This window comes from Rhincodon typus, chromosome 9, assembly GCF_021869965.1.
Source record: "Rhincodon typus isolate 14 chromosome 9, sRhiTyp1.1, whole genome shotgun sequence".
Lineage (NCBI taxonomy): Eukaryota > Metazoa > Chordata > Chondrichthyes > Orectolobiformes > Rhincodontidae > Rhincodon > Rhincodon typus.
The window spans coordinates 79,295,315-79,314,581 of NC_063340.1; the positions used below are offsets into that span (position 1 = coordinate 79,295,315).

The 19,267-nt window shown below is 42.1% G+C and overlaps 1 protein-coding gene across 6 annotated transcripts in view; it reads right to left on the minus strand.

The window, feature by feature from the left end:
* Positions 1 to 19,267, minus strand: part of akt3a (v-akt murine thymoma viral oncogene homolog 3a) — a 460,369-nt gene that overhangs the window by 185,741 nt on the left and 255,361 nt on the right. The window lies entirely within an intron of this gene.

The following is a 19,267-nucleotide window of genomic DNA, read 5'->3' on the forward strand; positions in this document are numbered from 1 at the left end:
TTAAAGGTAGAGGTAGATTAACAGGCAGTCAAAGGCTATCAGGGTAGCAGAAGCGCAGATTTGAGGTCACAATCAGATCAGCCCTGATCTTATTGAATGGCAAAGCAGTCTAAGAGGGACAAATGGCCTACTCCAGCTCAAGGTTTGTACCCATGTTCATATGCAAGCTACCCCACTTCTTAAAATATGGATTTAGAAGTCATTTTCATATAGCATAATTTCAGAATAGTTCCTTGCATCAAGATCCAAATTTCAGATTACATAAAGACTAGTAAATAGAAACACTAGTAATCTACAATGTTATAGAATAAAATTACATAAAAATAAGAAAACTAAAAGTATAAGCAGTACATGTCAAATAATGGAACCTCAGTACTGTTCAACTCTTTGTTTATTCTTGCTGCAGCTATAAACTTATTTTTATTTATCTTCTGCAATAAAATCACCAGTTACAGACAAAGTACTAAGTAAAAACCAAAAGAACTATGCATGCTGTAAATCAGGGACAAAAATAGAAATTGCTGGAAAAGCTCAGCAAGTCTAGCAGCATCTGTGAAGAGAAATCAGAGTTAATATTTTGGTCTCCATTTTAAAGAATGTAAATGCATTAGAAATTATTCTGAGGAAGGGTCACTCGATCTGAAACATAAACTCTGATTTCTCTTCACAGATGCTGCCAGACCTGTTGCGCTTTTCCAGCAATTTCTATTTTTGGCTCAAAGTATCAACTTCTTTGAATCAGACAACGATACCCTAAATATTATGGCACTGGATTAGAAAAACTTTGTTTGTGTTTCATAGCTTCTAGCATTCTCCATTGATATCATTGAGAAACACCACATAGGTTATGCAGGTAACAGTCCTTAATTTTGCCTGGCCTTGGGGAATTGGCACAAGTTAGCATAGTGTTACTGGCAAACAAATTTCTTCCCCAAGAGTTTACATCCGAAAGTAACAAATTACAAAGTCAACACATCTGGTAATTTCTGGGCTGACAGCAAGAAAAAAGTACAAAGACTTACAGATAGTCGCAATGCTATGTGCTTCCTTGCAATAAACAACATTCCATTTACATTCATAAACATTTGTTGCACCTTCCAAATTGCTGGAAAAATACAAGTCGTTCATCACATCCAAGGGGAATGGAACTTGCCCACTCCACTTCTTCCCCTCCCCGATCAGAATAGGAATGCACATGAATATTATACCAATTAATGTGGCTGTTGTAGTTCTCTTATCTAAACCTAATGATGTCTTGTGCTTTCAAGTCAATTAAAGTCAAGAAAACCTCTGGCTGATCACCACCTACTGCCACTGTCTACTTTTAACTGCTCAGCTCTTGCTCTTCAAATTTGAAGATCACTTGGAAGATGTTCTGAGGGAGCAAGGATATGTTCTGAATGAAAGACCTTGATATACTGGCAGGATATTACCACCACTGTCCATAACAGCTGAGTCTTAATCACATGATTATCAGACTTCACCTGCACCAGGCAGAAATGCAGTCAACTCAATGAAATGCATACTGGATATCATTTTCATCACATGGAAAAACATGTTTGTCTATGGTACCATATAATTTCAGTGAAGACAATGTCTCATCTTCGAAGTTTATTATGATATTGCTACACTACTAAGTTGGATAGACCAAGAACATACCTAGAATACAAAACTGGGAATCCACAAGGGATTGCTAATCATCAAGAACAACAGAATTCTATAATTACAAACATCTGTTGCTTCATAACGCTGCAAATCCCTCATTTTACTTGTCATCAAGCCAGGAGACAGCTTTGATTCATTATGAAGTATAGAAGGAAGCACAGGCAGAACTCAGAATTAGGTACAAACCTTAGGTACAAAGTTAGTTACCTGCATGCTAAATACAAAAAGCAGTCTGTTGACAGATCGAAAGGATTAGAGCAAAAATTAATTGCTCTGTATTATATGGCTACCAAGTTATAACAAAAGGAGGGTACTTCACGTATATCTCCAAAATTGGCCAGAATATATTTGGCTGGTCAGAATCCTCCCAATTATTATCAAAAGTGCTTTGAGACATTTTATTGCGTTATCAGAAAAGATCAATGCCATCAAAGAACAAGTCTACTCATACAAACCTATTCACTGATGCTCAGCTCAAATTCTACCGTAACTACTGAGCTCTATAGTTGAACTAGAAACTAATGCGAGGGTTGAATGTTAAAGGGAAGATGAGAATAGCTACATTTGACATAAAGGCAGCATACAACCTAGAATGGCACCAATAACTCTAGTAACAGCTAAGCTATTGGGGATCAAAAGGATTACCATACAATATCTCCTACTCCCAATTCCTGCACCTCCACCACGTCTGTTCCCAAGATGGGGCATTCCACTCCGCACATTCCAGATGTCCTCCTATTTCAAGGACCGCAACTTCCACCCTCCGGTGATTGAAAATATCCTCAACCACATCTGTTGCGTTTCCCACTCCTCTGCCCTCACATCCCCTCCCCCTAACAAAAATAAAGACAGAATCCCCCTTGTCCTCACATATCACCCCACCAACCTCCGTATCCAATCTTCGCTATTTCAGCCACCTACAATCTAACCCCACAACCAAAGATATATTTCCCACCTCACCCCAATCTGCCTTTCATAGGGACCGCTCTCTCGGCGACTCCCTCGTCCGCTCCACACTCCCCAGTGACACCACCACCCCCAGCACCTTTCCCTGCAACGCAGGAAGTGCTACATCTGCCCCTACACAGTTCTCCCTCATCTCCAATCAAGGCACAAAACAAACCTTCCACATTAGACAGGGGTTCACCTGCACATCCATCAACTTGGTCTACTGCATTCACTGCTCCCGATGTGGCCTCCTCTACATCGATGAGACCAAGCGGAGACCGGTTTGTAGAGTATCTGTGCTCTGTTCGTGACAAACAACAACACCTTCCAGTTGCAAACCATTTTAACTACCCCCTCCCCCTCCCTGGGTGATATGTCCATCCTGGGCCTCCTCCAGTGTCACAATGACGCCACCCACAAACTGGAGGAGCAGCACCTCATATTCTGCCTCGGGAGCCTACAGCCCAATGGCCTAAACATGGATTTCACCAGCTTTAAAATCTTCCCATCCCCAGCCTCATCCAACGACCAACCCTCCCTCTCATCCCTGCCTCCTTGACCTGACAAAACCTTTCCATCTTCTCTCCCACCTATTCGCCCCTCCCGCCTCACTGACCAATCCCCACCACTCCCTACCTGCACTCACCTATCACCATCCCAGCCCCACCCCTCCTCTCTTTAGCTATTTCTGAGCTCCCTACCCCCTCCCCATTTCTGAAGAAGGGTCCCGACCCAAAACGTCAACTTTCCTGTTCCTCTAATGCTGCCTGGCCTGCTGTGTTTCTCCAGCTCCACACTGTGTTATATCTCACCATACAATATCTGATTTCATTTGTTCTTCAGGGGAGCATGTTGAGCCAAACTATCTCTGACTACTGTATCTACTATACTGTACTGACTACTATACCACCAATGAATTTTCCTCCATCATATAAAGTCAACAATGGGGCCTTTTATGATTATTCCAGTGTTTATGGCATCATTCACACTACATGGGGTTCTCCTATAACGGGTGTTCCGGCAATGCCAATTGGCTATAACACGATTGACAAATAGGGGACTGGTATTTGTAAACCGTGAACTTAGTGTTGGCTATAATGCGATTCCAATGTCAAAATCCCAGGATTGGTTCGCAAGCTTTGTCCTGAGCATGTGCCGGAAGAGTTCCCGCACTGGCATCAAGGAACCTCACATTTTCTGGGAGAGGGACTGTACGTTGTGCTGTGTTACCCACAAATTGCAAAAACAAAGTGGCAAGAACAATAACAAGAAGTGTTCTAGTAATAAAATTGCGGATAGTGTAAAAGGCTATAACGCTGGAAGAGGAGGGGTACATTTAAGAGACTGATTGCAGCCACTGAAGGGGATAGGGACAGTGTTCTTCAATTTTGGAAGAGCTTTAACATCAAGAATGCAATTGACATTATTATGGAGGCCTGGGGTAATGTCAGTAAGGACTGCTTTCATGCAATTTAGTGGAAGCTTTTCCCAGATTTTTCTCAAGATTTAAAAAGCTTTGATCCGTCAGAGGAGCTCCCAAAAATCAAAGAACATTGTGTTGATCTTGAAAAACAAGCTGGATTTGAAGAAGTGGGGAGTGAGCAAGTTGAAGAGCTGCTTGAGTCCCACTGTGAAGACCTTTCCACAGCTGATCTACAATAACTTGTCACTGAGGGGAAAATGGAAGCTGGAGATGAAGATGAAGAAGTCCAGGATGCAGCACCGTGAGAGCTTTCCACTTTTGTTTCATCTTCTAATCTGAGAGAAATTGAGAAGCAGTTGCAACAATTAGAGGACAACGACTACAGCAGGGTAGCATTTTGTGAAGATCTTTTTTGGCACCCTATGAACTGCTTCTTCATGAACAAAGGAAAAGAGAAAAGCAGCAAAAACTGGATGTCTTTTTTAAGCCAACCCCCAAGACAATGAACCACAGCCAATGAACCAATGAACCACTTCTGGATTAACTATTTTTCACCCTAACCCTGCAAACAAAACTGCACCTGAAGGTGATGATAACGACGATGACAATCCTCAGCCCCTGCATTAACAACAGAATCTCCACACCAACAAGTCATCTTGACATTTTTTCAAGATAAAGTGATTAATCATTTGTTCAAACTGTGCTATCCTTTGAATTACACTTTTGAGTGATTTCTGAGTTATTTTGAGTGATTTTTTTTGTTGGTCTGTCCCATAGGCCCCGCTATTTCTATAGGGCAATTTTCTATAACGCATCATTTCACAGGAACACATCTATCGTGTAATAGCAGAACCCCCTGGACCTCTGTTGAAGTAGTTTATGAATACATACAACTGAAGCTAGTTAATACCTGCTAAGTAAAAGCCATAAAGGTCATAAAGATCATCATACAGTGCTCTATACCACTCTGCACTAAGGGAAGTGCTCAATTCAGCTTTGATGCTAAGGAGCCAATGTTAGACAAATGAAAGGAAGGCGCAGACGCCAAAGATTTGGCCCTGGATGCTTCAAGAGCTATCTGAAATCAAGCTGCATAATAAGTGCATTATGATCGACATAAAAACATAGAAAATAGGAGGAGTAAGCCATTAGGCCCTTCAAACGTGCTCGCCATTCATTATGATCATGGCTGATCATCCAACTCAATAGCCTGTTCCTGCTTTTTCCTCATATCCTTTGATTCATTTAGCCCCAAGAGCTACATCCAACTCCTTCTTGAACTCATACAGTGTTCTGGCCTCAACATCTTTCTGTGGTAGTGAATTCCATGGGTTCATCACTCTCTGGGTGAAGAAATTTCTCCTCATCTCAGTCCTAAATGGCTTACTCCATATTCCTGGACTGTGACCCCTGTTTCAGGATCCAGTCATTGGGAACACCATCCTGCATCTCCCTTGTCTAAGGCTATGAGGTTTCTATAGGTTTCTGAAAGATTCCACTTCCTCCAACATCTCCCACCCCTCAACCCCCAACCTCCCTCTTTCTTTTCAACTCCAGGAAATATAATCCTGACCAATTCAACCCCTTCTCATTAATCAGTCCTGCCATTCCAGAGATCACTCTGGTGTATCTTCACTGCACTCCCTCTATAGTATGAATATCTTTCCTCAGATAAGGAGAACATAACTGCACACAATATTCCAGGTGTGGTTTCACCAAGACCCTACACAACTCGGCAAGACATCCCCGTTCCTGTACTCAAATCTTCTCACTACAAAGGCCAACATACCACTTGCCTCCTTGATCACCAGCTGCACCTGCATGCTTGCCTTTGGTGACAGCTGTACAAAGACACTCAGACTTCATTGCACATCCCCTCTCTCAATTTATAGCTCTTCAGATAATGATCCACCTTCCTGTTTTTGCTCCCAAAATGGATAACCTCACATTTATCCATATTACATTGCACTTGCCATGTATTTGCCCACTTACTCGGCTTGTCCAAATTACAGTGAAGCATCTCTGCATCGTCCTCACTGTGTGCCCTCTCACCCACTTTGTCTCACCTGCAGAGTTGCAGGTATTATATTTAGTTCCCCCATCTCAATCATGAATATATATTGTGAATAGCTGGACTCCTACCACTGATCCCTGCAATACCACACTAGTTACTGCCCATCAATCGGAAAAAGATGCATTTATTTGTACTGTGTTTCCTGTCTGCTAACCAATTTTCTATCCATTTCAATTGTACTATTCCCAGTTCCACGAGCTTCAATTTTACACACTAATATCCTATGTGGGATGTTATCGGAAGTCGTCAAAGTCCAAATAAACCACATCGAAGCACAATGGTTGGAGGCACAGGATGCTCAAAGACTACTGGCCCTGACAACATTCCAGCAATAGTACTGAAGACCTATGCTCCAGACCTTGCTACTCCTCAAGCTAAGATCTTCCAGTACAGCTGTAACACTGGCACCTACCCGACAATGTGAAAATTTGTCTAGGTATGTCCTATACACAAAAAGCAGGACAATCCAATCCATTCAATTACCATCCTATCAGCTGACTGTCAATCATCAGTAAAGGGATGGAAGGTGTCATCAACAGTGCTCTCAAGCAGTATCTGTTCATCAATAACCTGCTCACTGACACTTAATTCCAGAGGTGAAGAAAAAATAACAGCACTCAACACAGTGCTGCTTACAACCATGTGTGGCATCAAGGAGCCCTTAGAAAATTATAATCAATGGGTATCAGGGGACAAATTCTCTGCTGGTCAGAGTCATGCCCAGCATATAGGAAGATAGCTGTGGTTGTAGGAGGTCAGTCATCTGAGCTCCAGATCATCTCTGCAGGAGTTCTTCAGCACAGTTTCCTAGGCCCAACCATCTTCATCGGCTTCATAAAAGTCTTTCACTCCATTATAAGGTCAGAGGCAGGAAGGTTCGCCAATGATTTCATGATGTTCAGCACCAATCATGACTTCCTCAGATATTGAAGCAGTCCATGTTCAAATTCAACAAGATTTGGGCTTGGGTTGACAATTGACAAATAACTGTGTGCCACATAAATGCCTCTCCAATAACAGACAATACGACCATAGCCCTTTATATTCAATATTATTACCATCACTAAATACCCCACTATCAACATCCTGAGGGTTACCAATGACCAGAAACTGAACTGGACTCATTGTATAAATACAGTGGATACAAGAGTAGGTCAGAGACTAGAAATGCTGGAGTGGGTAACTCACCTTCTGATTCCCCAAGGTCTATCAACCATCCACAAGGCACAAGTCAGGAGAGTGATGAAATACTCCACACTTGCCTGGATGGGTGCAGCTCCAACAATATTCAAGAAGCTTGACATCATCCAGGACAAAGCAGCTCGCTTGATTGGCACTACATACGCACATATCTGCTCCCTCCACCACCTTCGGTCAGTAGCAGTGTGTACTATCTACAAGATGCACTGCAGAAATTCACCAAAGATCTTTAGACAGCACCTCCCAAACCCACTTCCATCTAGAAGGATGAGGGCTGCATATACATGGAAACACCATTACCTTCAAGTTCCCCTCCAAGCCACTCACTATCCTGACTTGGAAATATATCCTGTTGTTGGCTCAAAATCCTGAAATTTCCTCCCTAAGGGCATTATAGGTCAACATACACAACACGGACAGCTGCAGTTCAAGATGGCAGCTCACCACCACTAGGGCAACTAGGGATGGGCAACAAACTCTGGCCAGCCAGCGATGTCCACGTCCCAAGATTGAATTTTTAAAAATTCACTGGCTCCCCCTCATCTACTCTATGAGATATATCCTTGAAGAATTCCAGTAAATCTGCCTAGCCTGATTTCCCTTTCATAAAACCATGCTGACTCTGTCCGATCCTGTGACTGTTTTCCAAGTGTTCAGCTGTTAAATCTTTCAAAACGGACTCTAACATTTTCCCCACTACTGACGTCAGGCTGACTGATCTATAGTTGGTTTGGCAGCATCTGTGAAGGAAAAATCAGAGTTAACTGAGTTCTGAGGAAGGGAGCCTGGACCTGAAACGTTAACTCTGTTTTTTCCTTCACAGATGCTGCCAGACCTGCTGAACTTTTCCAGCAACTTTGTTTTTGTTCCTGATTTACAGCATCCGCAGTTCTTTCGGTTTTTATTGACTGGTCTATAATTCCTGGTTTTGTCTCTGCCTCCCTTTTTAAATCAAGGGGTTATTTTAACAATCGCCCAATCTGTAAGAACAGTTCTAGAGTCTTTGGCAAAGACTTTAGCATCATACTACAGTCCTCTCCATATGTGTCAGTTATCAAGAAAGTGATCGTCTATAAAGCTGCCCTTCTCTAGCACAGCATTTCTCAGTTCCATACAAACATACATGGTAAGGTTAATGAAGTATCATTTGCAATTCTTACAGCGCAATGGTGGGCAAAGATTGTGGAGGCTAAGGAGGAGGATTTGTTGTTCTTGCATTGTTGGTTGGAACAGGACCCAGCTGGGCGGCAGTTGGGAGACCATTTGGAGCCTCTGTCTTCAGGGAAAAACAGACTACATCTTTAGAGGCAGTTGGGGATAGAATAATGAATTGACATGTTTCATGGTTAGACAGATCTGATAGCTCTTATTAGACTGGTCACCCAAAAGGTTACTGTGGCTGAGTTCAGTGGAATAGCAATGCTGAAATGCTTCTAAAACTATTGCTGCTTTTCAGGACATGACTAAACACCAGGACTTCAGTGTTTTCTCTCAGAGCACAATGCCTATAGCTGGTGGCAGTTAAGTCTGGGCTGTCCTTCAGATATACAGTCAGCAGCAGCTCTTTAAGTTCCCACTGTTAGAAGCAGAGTGCCACCTCAATCCTACAGCTATAAAGCCCTTGGAAATCTCCAATCTCCCATCAAAGGTGGTTGTCAGAAGAAGCAACAGAGGGAGGGGTGGTATCAGTTTGCTGATTTTATATTGTGGTCTATCTACTTCTCTCCTCTACAACTATCAGCTTTCTATTCAATGCCCAGTATGGGCACTAGTTCACCCTTTCTTCTATCACTGGAGCCCCCTGTTTGCATGGTGGGTATGCCAGAAGATGTCTATGTTCTCACTTTTGAATGGAGGAGATATGTGGAAGCGGATAGAAGACTGAGAATGCAGGGTAAAGTTGAGGTCTTCCATGGCAATGATACACATGTTGAGATGCTCATTTAACACTGTGAATCTTCTGGAATCCCCAAAAGCCATTTTACCATTACAGATCAAAACCTACTTGTCCTTTTTTCACTGTTGCTTATGCAAAAGGGGTTAATGTTTAGAATGTTTTCAGTTAGCACACAATTTTTATAAGAGCACATTAGGAGTGCTAAATGAGGGTTAGCTGCAAAGTAATTAATTAAATAAGAGCAAATATAACTAATTAGCATAAATATTACAAAGATAATTTATTGCCAAAAGTTAAAACCAAACCACTACAACTAGTCACAAGACAAGGGTGCAAGGAAAAAGGAAAGCTAAGGATGTCATGCTCAGTGCATGTCAAACGTTGGTTGGATCATACTTGGTGCACTGTGTAGGTACCAACATTTTTTTCTTTTATAATCCTTTTTGTATTTTATGAACAGATTAAGTAAATCACAAAGGACCTATAATTATTTGTTAACTTCTATTTGTAGCCTGATTAAATTAACCAATATCTCAAATGATGGGCAGTATGGTGGCTCAGTGGTTAGCACTGCTGCCTCACAGTGCCAGGGACCCGGGGTCGATTCCAACCTTGGGCCACTGTCTGTATGGAGTCTCCCTGTGTCTGCGTGGGTTTCCCCCAGGTGCTCCTGTTTCCTCCGACAGTTCAAAGATGCGCAACTTAGGTGGATTGGCCATGCTAAATTCCCCATAGTGTTCAGGGATGTGTAGGTTAGGTGCATTAGCCATGCGAAATGTAGGATTACAGGAAAAAGGTAGAGGGATGGGCCTAGGTGGGACGCTGTTTGGAGGATCGTTGTGGACGTGTTGGGCCAGATGGCCTGTTTCCACACCGTATGGATTTTATGGATTCTAAAGTGACCCTCACCATTTCTGTAGTGAATACCACTGGTCTAGGCTATCTCCTTCCATAAAGCATGCCGTCACTCTTGGATGGTTTGCTGTACGCCTTACCCAGAAATCTGTGCCTGAATTCAAGCTCCTCCAACAGAGAGACTAGAGGTCATCCTGTGAAAAAAAACACACTCCCCCCACTTAGATCTTGGTTACAATCTCTCTTGCAACACAGCTGACTTGTGGTTGGTGATGACAAGAACACTTCAGGGAGAATCAAGTGTTTAAATGACACAATATCAAGGGAAAAACACCTGAAGCTTTCCCTGCTGGTGACAAAAATAAGACTGCTTAAGAGCATGAATGCATCTACTTTAAAACTTTTCAGGGCATACACCCTTTACAAGCAGTTATGCCATTTCACATGTAAATTAGCATGCACAGGAAAATTGTGCTATTTTCTACATCTGTAACACCACAACAATGGAAACTCAGGGCCCACCTTTGGCAGAAAAGTTCAGCACAATTTCAAGAAAGTGCTTTTTAAAGACTAATTACTTGTTTCACTCAACAGATCTATACAGTACTTTATACCTTATTCGTTTAATATTATTCAAATTTCTATCAGGGTAAATAGAATTCAAGTCATTCCCAGATTAATAATCAATCCATCTGGACAAAGAACATGAAACGAGTAGTGAGGTTTTTAATATCGAAGTGAACAAATGAAATAACTGATAGGAAAAGATCCACTGACATATCTAGTCTGTTCCATATAAGTAAGTTGCCTTATATATCACAATACAGCACTTCTAATTTACCCTGAAATTATGTCACCTCCTGGAGGTTTTCAAGATTTTAAAAAGATTTTAAAACCTCTGTAAATAAGAGGGGAAAAAAGTTTGGAAAATTTATTTCTGGTCCCTTTACACAAGCAAGAGTACAGAAGACCAATATTTAACTCCAATTAATATCATGTACATCTTAAATGAAGTGATCGACATTAAGTGATAATCTTTAAGCCCTGCTATTCGAGGAGTCATCATAAAATTTAAAGATTTGATCCAAGTGCCCCAGTGACAGAAAGCACAAACCAGGTTTGTGTACTTAACAAGAATTACTATTTATTACAAATAAATACACTCCAGGCACATGCAAACAATTAAGAACTACTGGCATAAAACTCTACTAGTTAAAATTCTAATCCCTTTTATAAACTCTCTCTTACACAAAAACATACACACCGAGGAGAAAAAAATGGGTGTTATGGACAGAAGGGGAGATTGGGACGGCAGCTCAGTGGTTCCTGTTCACAGAGTCATTAAAGTAATTCTTATGCTGGTCAGAACGTTGCTTCTCAATTGTCGTCTGGATGCTTCCAATGGTTTACAAAAGTATTGAGGTGTCTGGTTCACTTATAAAAGTTCTCTGACTTATCAATTAAAAGTCGCAATTTGTTAAATTGCTAAAGGAGAGATAAACAAGTTTTCTTCAGGGATAAAGCAGATTTTATTGCAGAGAACCGAGAGAACTCCTGAGCCGGACAAGATCGAAAGGCTTCTCACCATTTTGATCACAGCCTCAAGCTGTTCAGTTACCTGAGAACCAACCACATAGTTGACAGCGACCAGAAAGCCTTTGCTGTTAATAACTGGTCACTAGTCCATAAACCAATCAGCTCCTCATTCCCAAACAAAGCTTTAGCTAGTCTACAAAACATGTAGCATTCCTCCAGTAACCCTTAGTTTCAAAACAATTCTTCTCTTATTCAGTCCATTATTAAAAATACAGAAAAATAAAGATTAAAATAAAAATTAAAAATAAAAATTTCATAACTTAAGTATGACACCTGGACCTCCCAAACTATCCAATTAATTTAATTGATTACATAAAGAATTATTTTTCAATATGAATCAAACATGATTAAACATCTATTAAAACATCCAAAAGTCAACATTGCCCTAAAGCTTTAGATGAGCTGATTAAAATAAGGGATATCTAGAACATTTCAGACTGGGGACCAGTTTTGCAGTTTTTTCAGTGCCCTTTTCAAAGCCTCAACCTCTACCATGTGAAGAGAACCATACTAATCATATTAGTCTTGCTGAGGTCCAATATAGAATTGATGAACATCAATCTCACACGCTTCGCATTATAACACATTTGTCCTATAAACACAACCTGTATGCTTCAGCAATAGCTTCATGGCATTGGTCAATAAATCCACTTCACAACCACTGAAGGCCACGATTGTATTTCTTGGAGTTACTGACTTGAGCATTAAGCTATCGAAAATATTTGCTTCTAACCATGGGACCTCAAACCAAAATATGAAGGCTGATAAGAAATCGTTTGAAGTAAAAAGATGCAATATAAAAGACTTGGGGAATAAAATAGAGATTTCCACTGGCAAATGCCATAGCAACTAGGATTCAAGAACTCAATGTAAATTTTAAAACTGTGAATGGTCACATAATTGAGGTAAGGAGGGGATGGAAGAACAAAGATATTACAGGATAAATACCAATTGACAATTGGTATTATACCTTGACTAGTCCATACCTTGATTATGCACCTTATCCGTGCCCCTCAGCCTCCAACGCACCAGAGAAAATAGTCCAGCCTATGCAGCTTCTCCCTTTGGGTCAAATCGTCCAACCCTGGCAACATCCTTTTAAATCTTTCCTGAACCCTTTCAGGTTTAACAACATCTTTTCTATAGCAAGGAGACTAGAATTGAATGCAGTATTCCAAAAGTGGCCTAACCAATGTCCTGTATAGCCGCAACTTGACCTGCCAACTCCAATACTCAATGCCCTGAAAAATGAAGGCAAGTGTATCAATACCTTCCTCACTACCCTGTCTACTTGCGACTCCACTTCCAAGGAACTATGAATCTGCACTCCAAGGTCCCTTTGTTTGGCAACACTTGCCAGGACCTTACCATTAAATGTCTAAGTCCCGCCTTGATTTGCCCTACTAAAATGTAGCACCTCACAATTACCTAGATTAAACTTCATCTGACACAATTGCAGAATTTGTTACTTGCATGGTGTTGTGCATTGGAAGGAAAAATATCAGACATTTAACTGGAAGATCACTATACAGCAGAAATGTATTAGCTAGGCTTGAAAGTAAATACTATGATATACTGTTTAATCTGTAACAAATACAAGTTTCTAGAGCTGACCAAACTGCACATTCACTGCTCGGGGAGGGGGGGCAGCAGCATTGGCATACTGGTAAAATCTGGAATTAGAAGTCTAACTGATAACTATGAAACCATTGTCAACTGCACATGTGAATCTTTTCAAACTTCGGACATCATTGCAGGCTTTCCTCAGTGAAGTTCCTAGGCCCAGTGATTATCAGCTGCTTCAGCAGTGACCTTTCCTCCAGTCAAAGGAGGGAGATGGTATGTTCGTTGATAATTGCAGATGTCCAGCACCATTTGTGACTCCTCAAATACTGAACAAGTCCATGTCCAAATGCAGCAAGATCTAAACAACACCCAGGCATGAACTGCCAAGTGGCAGCAATATTTGCACCACAGAAGAGGCCTACAATGACCATCTCTCCCTGACATTCAACACTATTGACATCGCTGAATCCCCCATCATCATCATCTTGGGTGTTACCATTAACCAGAAATTGAACTGAATCAACTATTTAAACACAGTGGCTGCAAGGGCATGTCACAAGCTGCAAACTGAGGAGAGTAACTCACCTTCTGGATCTCAAAAGCCTTTACATGTCACATGTAAGGAATATGTTCACTTACTTGGACAGGTGGAGTTCCAACAACATTCAGCAGGTCGACATCATCCAGAACAAAGCAGCCCACTTGATTGGAACCCTTCCATCATCTTAAACATCAGTTTCCTTCACCAGCAATGTACAGTGGTAGCAGTGCTTACCATTTATAAAATGCACTGCAGTAATTCACAAAGGTTTCTTCAACAGCATCTCCCAAATTGATTTCTTTCATCATCCAGTAGCACAATGGCAGCAGATTCATGGGAGCATTATCACCTGCACATTCCCTCCCAAGGAACTAGAGATGAGATGCTTCCCCTGGCTAAAGACACTAGAACCAGGGGATATCATCTCCATACAAAGGACAAGACATTTAAGGCTGAATGAGGAAGATTTTCTTCTATCAGAGTGATGAATCTTTGGAACTTCCCTACTCCAGAGTGCTGGATGAAGATATGTTGGTGGGGGATTCAGCTTTGGAAATTCTGTTGGATATCAGGGAGTGATGGTAATTGCCAACCTCTTCTGTGATGCAAATGTTGCTTGCCAATTCAAGTCTGGTGTTACCTAGGTCTTGCTGAATTTGGACACAGACTTCTTCAGTGTCTAGGAAGTCACAAATGGTGCTGGACATTGTGTAAGTTCAAACATTAAGCAAGTTCAAGAAATAAATCAATAGATTTCTGGAAATTAATGTTATTCAGAGACAAAGAGATAAAACTGGGAAGTGAAATTCAGATGATCAGTCTCATCTAGATGGCACAGCAGACTGCCAAAGGCTGAATGGTCTACTCCTGATCCTAAGTCACACACCATCCTGACACAGAACTATTTTGCCATCCCACCAAACTATATTCTATTCTATTCCATTCTTGCTGGGTCAAAATCCTGGACCAGCCTTCCTAATAGCACCATGGGCGTAACTACCCCATGTGGATAGCGATGGTTCATGAAGACAGCTCACAACCACCTTCTCAAGTACAGGCATTAAAAATGCTGACCTGACAACAATGCTCAAATCCAACAAATAAATAACAAACATTCAACAGGTCATAGTTGATACTTCAAAAGTTTGAATAAAATATGACAACACATTCTTGAAGTTATATCTGGCAATAATACTGTAATTTGGATTGATAAATGAACTGCAGTTATAGTTCCAATATTCTAATTTGAAATTATATCACTACAAGGAGAATGGAACACAGGGTAAAAGTTGTGTTTCTTTAGTCTGCGAATAGCAAATATTTGCCTTCCTACTATAGTGAATGCACGAGGTCAGCCAGGTGGACCTCATGGAATATGGGTTCCCTGATTGGACCAGATTAACAGCACCAATCAGAGAACCCTGGCTGATATGTAAGGACAGGAGTGGCTGATATGTAAGGACAGGAGTGTCTGATATCCTGTTCACTTTGATATCTGGCTCTGAGGAAGCTGGATCAGTGTCAAGGACTCTCCACATATAAATAAAGGGCGACTTGGTGACAGGACACCGGCCTCTGTGGAGTTATTTCAGTGGCAATGAGAGAAAAGCATGCTCCTGAAGAAATTCACATGTACCAGTCATCTTTGAGTTGGAGTAAGCATTTCTGGCATCATTCGACTTTTTGGGAAGCTTGACTTGTTCAAGCCTACTGTTGAAGATTGGGCACAGTATGTAGAAAGAAACCATTACTTTTCCAGCAAATTTCGTTGGGGCAGATGAAAAGCAGTGAGTAATTCTCCTGGCAGCTTGTGGACCCACACATTTTTCAGTTATTAGAAGTCTAACTTTCCCTGAGGCACCAGATACTAAAACCTTTCAAGAGTTGACAGATTTAGTTAAAGAATACTATGACCTCAAGCATTTTCAAATTCAGAGATGTTGTCGGTTTTACTCAGCAATTCGAGAACCAGGGGAATCCATACAGAGAGTTGTGTCTAGGTTAAGACGACTGGTAGAGACAGGTGTCTTTGGCTTAAGCCTTAATGAAATTAGAGACCGTTTGGTATGTGGGATTAATGACGTAACCATGCAAAAGCAACTACTAGCTGAAGCCCAACTAGACTTCAAACAGGCACTGCAAATGAATTCATCATTGGAAAATGTGACAACTGGAACATATATGTTGCAGGGTATCCCAATGGAAGAGAACACCCTTGACAGTCCAACGAGGCCTGGGGAGCACTGCTTGAATGAAGTAAGTTGCATAGCCTCACTCAAGCCATATCCTGAACAGATGGATGTTAGGTTAGCCAAGAGTGAAATCCCAAAACAAAGCTAAGCCTCAATCAAATAGTTAAAAATTTCTTCAGGATCTGGGCCCGCAAGCAATTGTAGTTGCTGCCCATATGTGCACTTGAGACGTCAAATGAGTCCACTAGAGCTAAGAGATAGCAAGAACTGCAGACGCTGGAGTCAGAGTCAATACAGTGTGAAGCTGGAGGAACACAGCAGGACATGCAGCATCAGAAGAGCAGGAAAGTCGATGTTTCGGGTGTATTAGATTGGTTCAACATCTTTTGATTAGAAAATGGCTGTCCTGAGTGAAGTCCTAAGATCTACTGTCAATCAAAGGAGCCAAGGCTACCTGGTATGCTGAAGCAATTCTACAATTCTGCAAGGCCAAGCCAGTGCCATATGTCTTATGGGCAAATGTATGAGCAGAAATCAGAAGGCTGGAAAGTTAATGAATCATCAAACCAGTCCAGCCTCCAGAATGGGCAGCATTGGTCATACCGATTGTGAAGACTGATGGGTCAGTTCACCTTTGTGGGGATTTTAAACAAGTGGTAGACCGCTTTTCGCAGCTGGATAAATACCCAATTCTTCGCACAAAGGATTTATATGCAAAGCTGGCATTGGGGGTGCTGTCCTTCATGAAGCTGGACATGAGCCATGCGTACATGCAACTGCAGTTAGATGAGGATTCCCAGAAATATGCTACAATTAATACCCAAAAGGGTTTGAACTAATATACAAGACTGCCATTTAGGGTCTCATCAGCCCCTGCAATTTATCAGCAGATGATGGAGTACATTTTACAAGGTCTACACCAGATCGCCATTTATCTTGATGACATGCTGATAATGGGCAAGATCAATGAGCATCATTCAGAGAACGTGGACGTAGTCTTTAGACGTTTCTCCCAGGTGGGCTTACACCTTAAAAGGGAAAAACGTGTTCCAGGCACCCCAAGTGACTTAACTGGACTAAAGAGTTGATAAGACCGGGTTACACCCTTTGGAAGATAAAGTGAGGGTGAACGAATGAGCCCTGGCTCCTGTATGTACTGTTTGGGCTAGTGAATTATTACAGAAACAGGTGGCACAATGGCTCAGTGGTTAACACTGCTGCTTCACAGCACCAGGGACCTGGGTTCAATTCCAGCTTTGGGAAACGGTCTATATGGAGTTTGCACATTCTCCCCATGTCTGCGTGGGTTTCCTCCGGGTGCTCCGGTTTCCTCCCACAGTCCAATGATGTGCAGGCTAGCTGGATCAGCCATGGGAAATGCAGAGTTGTAGGGGGTGCATCTAGGTGGGATGCTCTTTAGATGGTCTGTTGTGAACTCGATGGGCTGAATGGCCTGCTTCCATACTGTAGGGGTTCTATGATTCAAGTTCACATATAACCTGGCCTCCATCCTGGAACCTTTGCATCAACTCCTAAAAAGGGTCAGCCTTGGAAATGGTTGTGTAGCCAAACCATAGCTTTCAGGGAGATACAGTTATCATCCTGTAAAGTCACTATAATCTCAAGCGAGATCTGGCTTGTGATAACTCCCCGTATGACATCAGGGTTGTATTAGCTCAGAGGTGGCCCATGGACCGGAACGCCAAATAGCGTATGCATGCAGGACTTTGGCTAAGGCAGAGTGTAAAAATGCCCAGATGGGGAAGGAAGGTTTGGTGGTTATATTTGGAGTCACGATGTTCCACCAATACCTTTACGGATGTGCATTTGTAATAATAACAGGCTACAAACCCCTGCTAGGTCCAGTTAAAGAGGACAAGGTGGTGCTGCCCATATCTTCAAAACAAAGTGCGTATAATTACAAGTTGGAACACCATTTAGGATGCCATGTAGCAAATGCGGATGCATTGAGCCGCCTCCTGCTGGCAGATACACCACTGGTAGTTCCACCACTGGAACAGTCTGGAATGGTTTTAATTTTCTGGACACACTTCTAGTCACAGCTGACAATAACGGACTTTGGACGCAGAAAAATCCAGTCCTGACAAAATTGAACCAGCTGGTCGTCATGGGGCAAACCAAAGGGCCGTCACAAACAGAACTGAAACCTTTTTGGACTCGGACAGACCAGCTCACAGTAAAGGACAGGATATTATTATGGGGAGCAAGAGTGATTATCAATGAGCAAAGGTAGTTGCCAGATACTGCCTGAACTCCATCAGGAGTTTCCAAACTGAAGATGTTGACATTATGTCGGACGGACAGGTTTGGATGCAGACATGGCCACTTTGATGGACAATATTCAGAGTGAGAACAAGGACAAAAGTTACTTCCAGCAGCTCCCCCACATTTTTGGGAATGGCCGTGTAAACCCTGGACTCAGTTACACGTCAACCATGCAGATCCTTTCATGGGCTCAATGCTCTTAGTCATTGTGGACGCCCACTCAAAATGACTGGACATGCATACAGTTCATTCGTCAGGCACAGGGACGAAAATAGAAAAAACTGTGCGCATCTTTTGCAATATATGGACTCTGGGAAGTGGTGGTCACAGATAACAGGCCATCGTTTGCCAGCAGGGAATATGATTATTTCCTAAAATTGGATAGTATTTGTCATATAAGAACAGCTCCATACCATCCATCATCCAATGGTCTGGCAGAAAGAGCAGTCCAAACATTGAAGGCAGGCTTAAAGATACAGCCTATGGTTTCACTAGATACCAAACTGTCCAGGTTCCTATTGAATATAGGACCACCCCTCATGCACGTATAGCAATTGCTCCAGCAGAGTTGCTAATAGGGAACTCTGCACCAGGCTAAGTCTGATCTTCCCAGACTGGGGCGGGACAGGGCTGGGGGTGTATTGTGGGGTGGATGAAACAGCATCAGGAATGCCAATGCAAGAGCGGCGAGGGACAAACTTTTGAGTAGGAACAACGGGAATGGCCCTGCATGGGTAACTGGCATGGTTGATGCGAGGTCAGGGCCAATGATGAATAAAGGTCACATAGGTGTGACGGTTCTAAACAAGCACGTGGACTACATGAAAGCTGCAAACTTGCAAATGTGCCCGGCTCCTCGACTGGCTTTCCAACTGTTCTGGAACCCGTGGGTTCTGCCCCTCTGTAAAGCATTCCAAGATACCTGGGAATCTGAGATGTACACGGTATCACCACCTCGATTTCTTTCCTACCTGAAGAACAGAATAAGTTTCTTCTGAGATCTGCCAGGCGCAACAGGCAAGCT